The sequence below is a fragment of the Eptatretus burgeri genome, chromosome 2 (assembly GCF_056783735.1).
Source record: "Eptatretus burgeri isolate ZD-2024b chromosome 2, Ebu_testis_v1, whole genome shotgun sequence".
Taxonomy (NCBI): Eukaryota; Metazoa; Chordata; class Myxini; order Myxiniformes; family Myxinidae; genus Eptatretus; species Eptatretus burgeri.
In genome coordinates, this window is record NC_140962.1 from 148,246,615 (window position 1) to 148,259,745 (window position 13,131).

A 13,131-nucleotide genomic window follows, 5' to 3' on the forward strand; every position below is an offset into this window, starting at 1 on the left:
GTGTGTGTGTGTGTGTGTGCGTGTGTGCGTGTGCGTGCGTGTGTGTGTGTGTGTGTGTGTGCATGTGTGTGTGCGTGCGTGTGTGTGTGTGTGTGTGTGTGTGTGTGTGTGTGCGTGTGTGCGTGTGTGCGTGCGTGTGTGTGTGTGTGTGTGTCTGTGTGTGTTGTTAAGGTATTAAAATTCTCAAACGCTTTATCTTGTTGCATTTGACTCTGCAAAGAGTATTCGCCTGCTATGGTTAAATCCTATGAGTTCATATTTGTCAGAAAAGATATCAGTAAAGAAACATTTCTTTAATAAAGAGATTCATTTTAAAGACACCAGAAACATCCGCACTTTTTAGCTTTCCTGAAAGTAGTTCCGGGGATCTTATTGGATGGCGCGTCTGTCTGTCCGTCTGTCTGTCCGTCTGTCCTTCCATCCACAAATACTTCCAACTTCTTCTCTGTAACTACACATGCGATTTTGATGAAACTTTACCACACTGTTCAACACCGTGTCTGTACCAAATTTTGTTCATGGCATTAAAAAAAATCAGGCCCAACGGTGGTTATGGAGGTTGCCCCCCAAAAATAGGGACTTGCTTTCTTTTCAGAAAGAAAAGCACATGCAATTCTGATGAAACGTGACCACAACCTTCATCACCTGTGATGTACCAAGGTAGTTCCTGACATGAGAAAAGTCGGTGTCTAAAGGGGTGTAATGTGGGGGGGGGGGGTGTGTTTGCCTGCAAAATATGTATTTGCTTTCTTCTCCAAAACTGCAGACACAATTCCAATGAAACTTGACCACAACCTTCATCACCCATGATGTACTAAAGTTTGTTTACGACATTAAAAAATTGGGGTCTAAGGGGTTTTACTGGGGGGATTAAACCCCAAAATATGTATTTGCTTTCTTCTCCGAAACCACACACACAATTTTGATGAAACTTGACCACAACCTTTATTGTCCATGATGTACCAAGGGTTGTTCATGGCATTAAAAAAAATCCATCGTTATTTACTTTCTTCTCCGTTACATCTTTTGTGGGTCATTCATGTCTACCAGTGGTTCCCAGGTTATCTTATCCAGCTGCTACCAGGTAAGTGCCCTGGGTTATTGTCCCTATGTTTCTCATTGTAATCTTTTGAGTAAAACGACTCCGGAATGTTACTTTTATGATAATTGTCATCAACAAGATACGAATGCACAAAGTCACTCATTTATGGTAGCTTAAACAAGCATCCAGTATAATTATAAAAGGTGTGCATGTCGTATAAACATGCTCATCTTCTCCCTCCTGTTTTCACATCCGGAAGCTGAGGCACGAAGTTGAGTATAGTTTGCAGAAGTACGAAAATGCAGTATACACCTGACAAAAAATGGCATGTGTTGAGAGTCTATCCAACTTTTATATTTTCACTGGTCAGGACCACCATCTGTGAAATTAGTAAAAAGTAAATTGAGGATTGTGGGGTGGGGAGGACAAGGAACTGGATTTTTAAAAAAGTGTTTCTGAGGAACAATGGTATTAAAAACAGAAATCAATAAAAAGAATAAAACCATAACGATTAGAAAATTCAAGATGCTGAAAAGCAAAATGAATAACTAAGGCAAGAGCATCATCATAAGATGAAGCCTACAGGTGGTGATAGACCTCGGATGCTTGAGAACCAAACGCTCAAACACCTTCATCACTGAGGTGAGAGACATGGGTCGTTGTACGATGACAACGGTAGGCCAGAATGGAATCTGGGATAGGGCCAGAATGATAGGGCAGGGCCGGAATGGAATTGTTGAGTGTTGTCACCTTCGATTTATTTGAGACATGAATAATAATAGAAGATTTCAAACAAAGAGGCAAGATTGACTGTTGCAGAGAGCTGTTGAAAATTCAAACAAAAACAGAGGAGAACTTTCACAAACAATGCTTAAGAGTTGCAGTAGAAACACCATCAGGACCATTATTGCCATCAGTGCCATCAGGACCATCTGCTTTTCTGCTATCCTGTTTCGTCGCCTCAGCTTCCTCCACAGTAAAAGGCCGAAGAAGTTGTGAATCAGCAACCGGGAAAGAAAGTGAAACAGGTGCAGTATTCTGGCGATCAAAATGACTGGAGAACTTGTTCAACTTGTCTTCAACATTTGAGATAATTCTTCTTGTAAAGATTAATATTCTGAAGACCTTGTGAAACATCTCGAGCATTGTTCGTTAAGAACTGTTTCTCAAGCTTTTGTCTATACTTTAATTTTGCTCAACGAATCTCTCTCTGCACGTCATATTGAGCTTTCTTGTTGAGAAACCGATCGCCGCTCTTGTGTGCTGCTTCCTTTGCTTTCAGCTTTGAGCCAAGACCACATTTAAACCATGGTTTATCATTTGCCCATAATTTTATCTTCTTGTTTGGGATGCAGAGGTCTTCGCAAGAGTGAACATATCATGTGACTCCATCAGTGAACTCATGCAAGTCAACACAGGTACCACCAGCAAAAGAGGCCCAATCAGTACAACAAAGGAACGGCAGGAATTGTTGAATGGAATCCTTATCCCAGAGTCTCACAATGCATGTCTGCATTTTAGCAGTTTTCAGCTTCTGTCGGTAAGACGTATCAGGTATATCATCATATGAACAGCAGAGCTTTCACAGCACCTCATAATATGGACAAATGACAAAGCCAGAAAAGTGATTTTTAAAGGCTCAGGTGGTGGATGGAAATACCGTGAAGACAATCATCGGATCAGACTCAGGCTGTGTGCCAAATTTGGTGGTTGTCAGTCCAGCAGTCCTTGCAAAGAACGTGAACAAACAGACAAGATCGAAAAATAGAAAAAGAGACAGACAGACAGACAGATAGACATCCGATGATTCATTGTTATTAAAATTAGTTTGGTTCCAATTGTGCATGGAATCATACCAGCTATGCAGTGAGGCAATGTGTGGAAGACACTGGTCGACGAATGAGGTGTGCTGGGCTTTGGCGTGTTATGTCACTTGATATGTGTTAACGAATGAGAATGCATATAAATGAAAAATTCAGAAAAGTGTTCTTAAAGGCTCAGGTGGTGGATGAAAATACATTGAGGACAATCGCTGGATCGGACTCAGGCTGTGTGCCAAATTTGGTGGTTGTTGGTCAAGCAGACTTGTAAAAAACGTGAACAAACAGACAGACAGACAGACTTCTTCTTCTTCCTCTTTCGGCTTGCTCCCGTTAGGGGTCGCCACAGCGGAACAACCGTCTCCATTTCGCTCTATCCTCCAAATCTTCCATTGACACTCCAACCACCCGCATGTCTGCCCTCACCGTATCCATGAACCTCTTCTTTGGCCTTCCTCTTCTCCTCCTGCCTGGCGGCTCCATCTTCAACATCCCTCTCCCGATATACTCCGTTTCCCTCCTGTGCACATGTCCAAACCATCTCAATCTTGTCTCTCTCACTTTGTCTCCAAACCGTCCTACCTGCGCTGTCCCTCTAATATACTCATTTCTTATCCTATCCATCCTCATCACTTCCAACGAGAATCGCAGCATCTTTAACTCTGCCACCTCCAGCTCCGCTTCCTGTCTTTTTGTTAGTGCCACCGCCTCCAAACCATACGACATAGCTGGTCTCACTACCGTCTTGTATACTTTCCCCTTCACTCTTGCAGCTACCCTTCTGTCACAAATCACTCCTGCAACTCTTCTCCACCCACTCCATCCTGCCTGCACTCTCTTTTTCACTTCTCTCCCACACTCTCTGTTACTTTGGACAGTTGATCCCAAGTATTTAAACCAATCCACCTTCCCCACCTCAACTCCTTGCAACTGCACCATACCACCACCCTCCCTCTCATTTACGCACATGTACTCCGTCTTACTCCGACTGACTATAATTCCCCTTCTCTCCAGTGCGTACCTCCACCGCTCAAGGCTCGCCTCATCCTGCTCCCTACTCTCCCTACAGATCATGATGTCATCCGCGAACATCATAGTCCATGGGGACTCCAGTCTGATCTCGTCCGTCAATCTGTCCATCACCATTGCAAACAGGAAAGGGCTCAGAGTCGATCCTTGGTGCAATCCCACTTTAACCTTAAACCGGTCCGTCATTCCTACGCACACCTCACCGCTGTCACACTGTCCTCATACATATCCTGCGCGATCCTTACATACTTCTCCACCACTCCCGACTTCCTCATACAATACCACAACTCCTCTCTTGGCACCCTATCATAAGCTTTCTCTAAATCCACAAACACACAATGTAACTCCTTCTGGCCTTCCCTATACTTCTCCATCAACATTCTCAAAGCAAACATCGCATCAGTGGTGCTCTTTCCTGGCATAAACCCATATTGCTGCTCACAGATCATCACCTCTCCTCTCAACCTAGCTTCCACTACTCTTTCCCACAACTTCATGGTGTTGCTTAACAACTTTATCCCTCTGTAATTTCCACAGCTCTGCACATCACCCTTATTCTTGAAAATCGGAAGCAGTACACTTAATCTCCACTCCTCCGGCATCCTCTCACTTTCCAAGACTTTATTAAACAATCTGGTTAACAACCCCACTGCCATCTCTCCTAAGCACTTCCATGCCTCCACTGGTATACCATCTGGGCCAACCGCCTTTACACTTTTCATCTTCTTCATAGCAGTCCTCACTTCATCCTTACTGATCCACCCCACTTCCAGATTCACTATCTCCACCTCTTCCAACCTTCTCTCTCTCTCTCATTTTCTTCATTCATCAGCTCCTCAAAGTACTCCATCCACCTTCTCAACACACTCTCCTCGCTCGTCAGCACATTCCCATTTAATTCCTTTATCACCCTCACCTGCAGCACATCCTTCCCAGCTCGGTCCCTCGGTCTTGCCAATCGGTATAAATCCTTTTCCCCTTCGTTTGTATCCAACTTCTCATACAGCTCGTCATATGCCTTTTCCTTGGCCTTTGCCACCTCTCTTTTTGCCTTTCGCCGCCACTCCTTGTACTCCTGCCTACTTTCTTCATCTCTCTGACTATCCCACTTCTTTTTCGCCAACCCCTTCTTCCTTATAATTTCCTGTACTTCCTCATTCCACCACCAAGTCTCCTTATCTTCCTTCTTCTGTCCAGATGTCACACCAAGTACCTTCCTAGCTATCTCCCTCACAACTTCTGCTGTCGTTGCCCAATCATCCCACCCATCTTTACCACCATCCAACGCCTGTCTCACCTCCTCCCTAAATTTCATGCAACAGTCTTCCTCCTTCAGCTTCCACCATCCTGTCCTTGGTTCAGCCCTCACTCTCTTCCTCAACCTTACCTCTAAAGTCATCCTACAAACCACCAATCGATGCTGTCGAGCTACACTCTCCCCTGCCACCAAATTACAGTCACTAATCTCTTTCAGGTTGCATCTCCTGCTTAAGATGTAATCCACCTGTGTGCACTTTCCTCCACTCTTGTATGTCACCCTGTGTTCCTCCTTCTTGAAATATGTATTTACCATTGCCATTTCCATTCTTTTTGCAAACTCTACCACCATTTGCCCTTCCACATTTCTCTTGTTGAGACCGTACCTCCCCATCACCTCCTCATCCTCTTTATTCCCTTCCCCAACATGCCCATTGAAATCTGCTCCAATCACCACTCTTTCATCCTTGGATACACTCTCCACCACTTCATCTAACTCACTCCAGAAATCTTCTTTATACTCCATCTCACACCCCATATGTGGGGCATATGCACTGATGACATTCATCATCACCCCTTCAATTTCCAACTTCACACTCATCACTCGGTCAGACACCCTCCTCACCTCCAATACCCTCTTGACATGATCTTCCTTCAGGATTACCCCGACACCATTTCTCCTCCCATCCACACCATGGTAGAACAGTTTGAAACCACCTCCAATGCTCATAGCCTTACTCCCCATCCACTTGGTCTCTTGTACACACAGTATGTCCACCTTTCTTCTCTCCATCATATCAGCCAACTCTCGCCCTTTGCCAGTCATCGTCCCAACATTCAGAGTTCCAACTCTCACCTCCACACTTCTACCCTTCCCCCTCTGCCACTGCCTCCGGACTCGCCTTCCCCGTCTCCTTCTCCTCCTTCACCCAGCAGTAGCACAATTTCCACTGGTACCCTGCTGACCACCGGTACCGGTGGCGGTCGTTGGTAACCCGGGCCTCGACCGATCCGGTATGGAAATTCGTTTTGTTGTCCGCATAATGATTTGGCATCGGTTTTTACGCCGGATGCCCTTCCTGACGCAACCCTGGTCGCCTCTTACGACACACAGGGATATGGTACACCTATTCTAACCGGGGCATACACCGGGCCCAGTACAACTGGTACTCATTTCGCCGACATCGGAAGGATGGCAGGCTGAGTCAAACAGAGAGACAGACAGACATCCGATGAATATAATTAATTAGATTTATTTTTGAGCATGCTCTTGGGCCTTGGCTTATGAGAGGGCAATGATGCAGACCAAATCAGAACATCACACAACAAAGAGAATAGCATGAGAAGGGGGAAACATCAACAGCAGGGCAGAGGGAGAAAAGTAGATCCAAAAAGTAGAAAAGTAGATTTTCACAGACAAACAACGGATGAAGGTCATGACAAGGGGTACGGGAGAATGCAAAAGGTGGACAATATGGATACATAAACAAAATTTTGGAAGGGATGGGTTCGGTGGGTGGAGAAAATATGATTATTTTGGATTGGGATGACTTGAAGCGGTGGTGAACAGCCACCTTGAATACCTGGAGGGAAGAATGGGATTGAAGAGAGTCGGGAAGATGGCTCGAGAGGTGAGAAAAAGAGAAACAATTGAGTGGAGGTGAGAGGTTATCTCGATTGAGGCAGTTTCACTTGTTGCGGGGTTTCTGGTGGAACATTTCCATCCTGCAGATACTGGGGAGTGGGGAGGACATAGCAGGGCGAGGGAAGAGAGTGAAGTCCAGAAATGAGGCGAGAAGACAGAGAGACTACGATCTGTCGGAGAATGCAAAGTGATCAGGCCATAGAATCGGCTTCATTGTGGGAGATTCCAATGATATTGAAGGCTTTTGTTTCCACGCCATCAAGTTGAGCAAGATCTGAGGCAGCGGAGCCATCCCAGAGGGGAGGGCAGTACTCCATCATGTCTGAGAGGTCGATCCAAGAGTTTGAGTGATGGAACCTCCTGGAGAGGGTGGTTGAGAAAGTAGATGGGAAGATTTGCCATATGGTCCTTGTGGTAAGAAAGACGGAGAGAGAGAAAGAGTGAGTGTGTCGGATTTCTCAGGATTGAAAGACATATTCAAGTTTGTGATTTTGATAAGGTCTGAGAAGAGGGAAGAGACTGCTGACTGTCTGCCAGAAGGATGAGGGATCTCATGGCAGAGAGTGGATTCGTCAGCAAAGAGATGGAGAGGATTTTCCAGTCAGTGAGATCATTGACGAAGAATAGGAATAAAATGGGGTTTCAGAACACTGCCTTGTGATACTCCAGTCTTCACAGGGAGAGCAGTAGAGAAGGTTCCCTTGGGAGCCACACGTTGGCTTGGATTGGGATGAGTGATTAAAACTTGGTCCATGTTGTCTGAGAGAGATGTTGATGGAGGCATCACTGTTGAGAGGGACAACACACAGACAAACAGGAAGTGGGAGCAGAGGGGAAGTTGCTGCCAGAGGTACTCCTGGGGTATGGGTGGTGTAAGAGCAGTATATGGAGAGGAAGAAATTCAGTTTTTCATGTGAGGTACAATTCCGCTGCGAGGACGGGGTTCAGGTTGATCAAACTGGAGGAGGCAAGAGTGAGGAATGAAGGTTGTAGTCATGTTTCATCGAGATTGCTTGTGAAGTTTCAGAGAAGAAAGCAAATACCTATGTTGGGGGTCAAACCTCGACCCACTTTGACCCCCCCCCCTTAGTCCCACTTAAGTACTGATTTTGTGTTTTTAATGCAGTAAACAAACTTTAGTACATCACAGGTGATGAAGGTTGTGATCAAGTTTCATCAAAATTGTGTATGTGTAGTTTCAGATATGAAAGCAAATGCCAATTTGTGTGGGGTGGCGTGGGGGGCGGGGCTCAACCCCCTTCTCCACCCATTAGACCCTCTTAGACCATGATATTTAAATGCCCTGAAGGAGGAAAGAAGTCTTGAAGCACGGAACCCTGTTGGGATATAAGAAATATAAGCCACTATCTGTGTCTTTTTATAATCAGCATTTTGTGAGCAATCGTCATAACAATCTGCAATGTGGTGCATGATGATGGCTTTCTAATAGAGCACATATCACAGCCTGAACAACATGGCTGGGCTTATATACTGCGTTCATCTTACTGAGAGCATGAGTCATGAAGCTTGCATGTCCGTTGCGCTTACTCTGGTCTGGTAGAGTGATAGGCCTACTTTGTATGAGACTGCTTGGGCTGACTTTGCCTTTGAATAGCCAAAGCGTACCAAACAAGTCTTGTTATTGTGTATGGTCCTCGATGTGCCCCTCGTGTTTCTCAAACAACAAGACTGAGTTGCTCCCCTTTATCCATTAAGAGAATGACAGTGACCTCTTAAAATTCATGGCAAGGGAAAGGAAAGCCACGAAGAACGCTCCCTTTGTATCTCTCCTCAATGTCATCTTTTATGTTTCATTTTTAGCTCACCTGAAAGTCGTTCACGGGAGCTTATGGGATGACGTGTCTTCCATCTGTAAGTCTGTCTGTCCGTCCGTTCTCCTGTCTGTGCATCCACAAATACTTGCAACTTCTCTAAACCTACACATACAATTTCGATGAAACTTTACCACAAATCTTCATCACCCTGGATGTAACAAAGTTTGTTCATGGCAATAAAATAATCGGGGCATGTGGGGGTTTCTGGGGGTTGCCCCCCAAAATAGGTATTTCCTTTCTCTTCAGAAAATACACATGCAATTCCGACGAAACATGACCTCAACATGCATGACCTGTGATGTACCAAAGTTTTTTCATGGCCTTAAAATAGTCGGAATCGGAGGAATTCCACAGAGGGGTTTATGGTGGGGGTGGGTTAACACCCCCCCCCCCAAAAAACAGGTATTTGCTTTCTTCTCAGAAAAGACACACACAATTCCGATGAAACTTGACCACACCATTCATCACCCATGATATACCAAAGTTTGTTCATGACAATAAAAAAATTGCGGTCGAAGAGAATGTGATGATGTTCTCCACCAAAATATTATTTGCTTTCTTCTCCGAAACGACACACACAATTTCGATGAAACTTCACCACAACCTTCATCACCCCTGAAGTACCAAATTTTATTCACACCATTTACAACATAGGGGTCTGGGGGGGTTTATGGTGGGAATGCCCCCCAAAATAGGCGTTTGCTTTGTTCTCAGAGATTACACACACAGTTTGATAAAACTTTCACACAACCTTTATCACTTATGATGCACGAAAGTTTGTTCATGGCATTAAAAAAAAAATTGGAGTCTCAGCTGGTTTATGGAAGGGGGCGGGGGGTTCCCCCCCCAAAAAATATGCATTTTCTTTCTGCCCCGAAACCACACATAATTTCGATGAAACTTGACCACAACCTTGATGTACCAAAGTTTGTTTACAACATAACAAAATTGGGGTCTTATGGGGTGTAGGAGAGTGGCTCCCCAAAATATATATTAGCTTTCTTCTACGAAACTTCACACCCAATTCCGTTGGAACTTGACCACAACCTTCATCACACTTGATGTACCAAAGCTTGTTCACGCAACTTAAATAATCGGGTTTGAAAGGGATTTACGGGCAGAAGGGGGGTGGGCAACACAGGTGTTTGCTATAACATTGGTGCATTTTGATGATTCTATCTCACGTTGATTTCCTCCTCAGTATCATTATTCTACGAGGTGAGTGCCCAGTTCTACGAGGTATTGCCCCAAATGTTTAAAAATCTCATTCTTAGCAGAGAATGAATGAAAGAGCCTCTGTTCAAGGGAAGTACACTCTGTGCTGGGGTAAAGTTTACAAGCAGGGTAATTTTGTTATGTTTGTCGTGAACATTGATACGATCAATGAATGTGTGTCAAATTTGAATATCAGAATATGTGAACACCATACGTGAACACCAGAAGGTGCATTCTCTGTAACATGTGAAATGATAACCGGTTGTGATGAGACTGCACTGTAAATTAATTTGTGGGTGTCGTTTACATGACCGAGGTCGAAGTTGCATTCATGTATTTCCTATGACTGGTGGTCAGTCCTATATATCAACCCAACTGGTGAAGCATGTGAATCCATAGTTTACGTAGAAAGTAAAATTGGTTATCCGACCACTCAGAGCGGAATTTTAGGCATTTATTGCATAACAGTGCGGAGATTGGTCGTTCGGACCAAAAGGCAATAACACCTGATAACCAAATAGATCAAGTAGACTTCGGGGATTGAGTGACCTGCCACAATGTACAAGTTCCTCCTATAATATGCAGCACATGGATGCTGGTTGCATCATTTGCTGGGAACATGGCTGTGCCGCTGATGCAGTGCCCCTTTGAGGTTAGAGCAGGGATTAGGAATTCCCACAGGGTATCGGCGATAGCTTGCGGACTTTTCACAAATGACGGCATGGTATATTTGACGTCCACGAACTAAACCTATTTCACGGACAACCCGCTTCATGACTTTCTTCAAGGTTTCATAATTATCAACCCAACTGGTGATTGTCACCTTGATGTTTCGTCCACAACATTTTTATTACTGATGACTCACACCCAAGGATGGGATGTTAAACTCGGGTCCAATTTGCTAGCATTGATTGCTTGGGGAACTGATTAATTAATTGTTGTTTTTGAACGAATGACCAAAGCTGTCACATGATTAAAAAAAAATTAATATGTATTTAAATATATTTAGATTTTCTTTTGAAAAATTCAGAATAAAAATATATTTAAATTTTATTTTTAGAATCTCATCTCGTAGAGGTTAAAAAGAAAAACGTTGCTGTTTTGGGTGCATTTTATCACCTCGGTAATGCCCCGGTACGCTGCCTACCCATTCCCTCCCCTCACCCTGCCTTCCCTACCCCGCTCCTCATGCTGTCTTCCCTACCCCTCCCCTCACGCTGCCTTCCATTCTCCTGACACAACCTCCCCCTCCCATCGTGCTTCCATCATCCCCTCTCCTATTGCTGCCTTCCCTTCCCTCACTCTGTCTTCCCTTCCCCTCTCGTCATGCTATCCTCCCAAACCAACTCCACCACCACACAACTCTCCAGAGCTACTCGGATCAATTCATTTTTTGTCTCAGGTTGAGAGATTCTCGAGCTTAGCGAATGTGTGGAAATTAAATAAACGCACAAACATGAGTGCGGCATTTTCATCAATTGAAGCAAAACGCCCTTCCTTCCCTTCCCCTTCCCTCACGCTTACCTCCTTCCAAAGACAATTGTGGTGGAAAAGAACTTAATTTTCACAAGTTGGATCATCATACCAAAGGAGAATCTTTAGTTTCGTACATACAGAGGAAGAACATTCAATGATTCACTGAAACATTGAATGGACTTCACTGAAACAGAAGCCCCAAGCAATTCCTCTTATACACAACTTGACATTCCAAAGAATGGGAGGGGAGACATTTGCTAACTCAACTGCATGATTAGTTGATAAGCATAAGGTAAAATAACTCAAACTGCAAAAGCTGTCCACATTGGATGGGAGGGAAAGAATGACATAATAATTGCAAAAGTTATAGTGTTATCAACCATGTCACTCTGTTTCATAGTAAGACATTCCTTTTATCTATATGTAGGTCAAAAGACTCTTGGGTAAAGGGAAACATTACTGACAGCCAATTCGACTCTCACAAAAAAATTAGATTTATAAAGTACCAGCAACAGTTATAATTGAGAATACATTAATACAGTTATTGTTCTTTCACACCATCCACCCCCTACGGATGCCCAGCCACTGTTTAGTGTGAGCCGTTTGAAAGTACTGTTTGAAAGTACCCAATTTCGTTCATTCCTGTACTAATGCCGGCATCAGGGTACCTTTCTCACCACCCCTCCACTTTCCCTCAGGTCCACCTAAGATATGAAACGCATGTCCAAGAACACCCCCATCCCCTCCGCACTACTATACTCTCTTCGTCAGCCTCCTGGCTCTCACCACCCCCTCCCCACCCCCCCCAAAGAGTTGATTGTGAGGTATGGTGAGACTTCGCTCTCCTTCCCCCCTCCTCTCTCCCCCTCCTCTCTCACGCTCTCTCTCGCCCCTCTCTCTCGCCCCCACCCTCACCCCCACTCTCACACCGCCTCTCCCGTCCCCTCTGTCGCCACCTCCTCTCTCCCCTCTCTTGAATTGTGATGCCCCCTCTCTCTCACCCCCTCTCTCCCTCCCCTCTCTCCCTCCCTCTCTCGCCCCCTCTCTCGCCCCCTCTCTTGCCCCCTCTCTCCCCCTCCTCTCTCACCCCTCCTCTCTCACCCCTCTCTCCCTCCCCTCTCTCCCTCCCTCTCTCACCCTCCTCTCTTGCCCCCTCTCTCGCCCCTCTCTCGTCCCCTCTCTTGCCCCCTCTTTCCCCCCTTTCTCACCCTCCTCTCTCCCCTTCTCTCTCCCCCTCCTCTCTCCCCCTCCTCTCTCACCCCTCATTCTGTAAATGTATTCACAAATGTCTATATATATATATATATATATATATATATATATATATATATATATATATATATATATATATATATATATATATATATATATATATATATATATATATATATATATATATATATATATATATATATATATATATATATATATATATATATATATATATATATATATATATATATATATATATATATATATATATATATATATATATATATATATATATATATATATGTATATATATATATATATATATATATATATATATATGTATATATATATATATATATATATATATATATATATATATATATATATATATATATATATATATATATATATATATATATATATATATATATATATATATATATATATATATATATATATATATATATATATATATATATATATATATATATATATATATATATATATATGTATATATATATATATATATATATATATATATATATATATATATATATATATATATATATATATATATATATATATATATATATATATATA

The 13,131-nt window shown here is 43.3% G+C and overlaps 1 protein-coding gene across 1 annotated transcript in view; it reads left to right on the forward strand.

Moving 5' to 3' along the window:
- LOC147033497 (tripartite motif-containing protein 14-like) overlaps positions 1 to 13,131 on the forward strand; it is a 234,279-nt gene that overhangs the window by 138,013 nt on the left and 83,135 nt on the right. The window lies entirely within an intron of this gene.